Raw genomic sequence first — 1895 nt, forward strand, 5'->3', positions numbered from 1 at the left:
AAGAATACCGCATATAGGTAGATATAGTGGACTCATGTGACAAAACTGGTTTAAAGGATTTTGGATGCACAAGTAGAGGTCATACTTAGTGCAAAATGAAGGCTAGCAAAAAGATTGAGAAGCGACCAACCAAGAAACGAATAATCTCATAAGAAAACATTAAGCATAATTAACACCGAATAATGCACCACAAGTAGAATATAATTTCATTGCATGATTATTGACTTTCGTGCATGCATAGGGAATCACAAACCTTAACACCAATATTCTTACTAAAGCATATTTACTCATCAAGATGACTGACATATCACATCATCATATCTCAAAACTATTACTAAGAATCAAGCTTATTTTGTCCAATGATCTTCATGACATTTTCTTTTACTTTATCCTTCTTGGATATCTATCACTTTGTCACTAATTTTCATGTGTTGCTTTTCATAAGCTCAAACAAATATAAGTGAAGATCATGAGCATAATTTTCTTTCTCTCAAAATAATTTAAGTGAAGCAAGAGAGAATTTCTTAAAATTTTTAATAACTCTCAAACAAATCTAAGTGAACCAAGAGAGCATTTCTTCAAAAATAACAAAGCACATCGTGCTCAAAAAGATATAAGTGTAGCACTAGAGCAAGTCCTAGCTCATAAAAGATTTAAGTGAAGCATAGAGAGCAATTCTAACAAGTCATGAGATAATTTTGGCTCTCTCAAAAAGGTGTGTCCAGAAAGGATTGATGACTTAAAACACAAAATAAAACAAGCAAAGACACATATCATACAAGACGCTCCAAGCAAAACACATATCATGTGATGGATAAAAATATAGTCTCGAGTAAAATACTGATAGTTGTTGGAAGAAAGCGGGGATGCCACTCGGGGGGCATCCCCAAGCTTAGTTGGTTGATCATTATTGGATAATATCTTGGGATACCTGGGCATCCCCAAGCTTAGGCTCTTACATCCTTCCTTCATCCATCGTAAGATAACCCCAAACTTGAAAACTTTAATCACACAAAACTCAACAAAGCCTTCGTGAGATCCATTAGTATAAGAATAATAAACCACTACTATAAGTGTTGTATCAAAACAATTCATATTTTGTTTTTGTATTATATCTACTGTATTCCAACTTTTCTATGGCAAAAACTCATCAAAGAAAACCATAGAGCCATCAAAATAAGCACACAACACAAAGAAAACAGAATCTGTCAAAACAGAACAATCTGTAGCAATCTGACTATTTCGAATACTTCTGTAACTCAAAAAACTCTAAAAAATTAGGAAGACCTGAGAAATTTGTATATTGATCTACCACAAGTGGAATGGGTATTTTATTGCTCTCTGATAAAAAATGAAAATTAATTTCCTGAGCGTAAAAGTTTCTGTTTTTTTCAGCAAGATCAAACAACTATTTCCCAAGAAGATCCTAAAGGCTTTACTTGGCACAAACACTAATTAAAACATAAAAAACACAATCATAATAGTAGCATAATTGTGCTAACACTCAAGAACAGGAAGCAAAAAGAAAAAAATAAATTTTATTCATTGAGTTGCCTCCCAACAAGCGCTATAGTTTTACGCCCTTAGCTAGGCATAAAGCAAGGATCTAAGTTTTATCTACCAAAGTTTTGGCAATTTTTGTAAGGGTTTTCTCAACCCCGGGAGGCTCTTTACGCTTCCCCAAATTCTCTGGAAAATAAACCATCTTAAGATCCAAAATATCCAATCGCTTGTTGCAAAGAGTAATCAGAGTATTCATGCGATTGATACTACCATTGCGGTGTTTGAGGGGTTCATTATATTTCTGTATTTCAACCATATGTTTATGCAAATCACCAAGTTTGTCCAGCATTTGGGCTCCCTCGGGGGTAAAATGAAACCCCTTCTTTTGAGGT

The sequence above is a fragment of the Triticum urartu genome, chromosome 6 (genome assembly GCF_003073215.2).
Source record: "Triticum urartu cultivar G1812 chromosome 6, Tu2.1, whole genome shotgun sequence".
NCBI classification, from domain to species: Eukaryota; Viridiplantae; Streptophyta; class Magnoliopsida; order Poales; family Poaceae; genus Triticum; species Triticum urartu.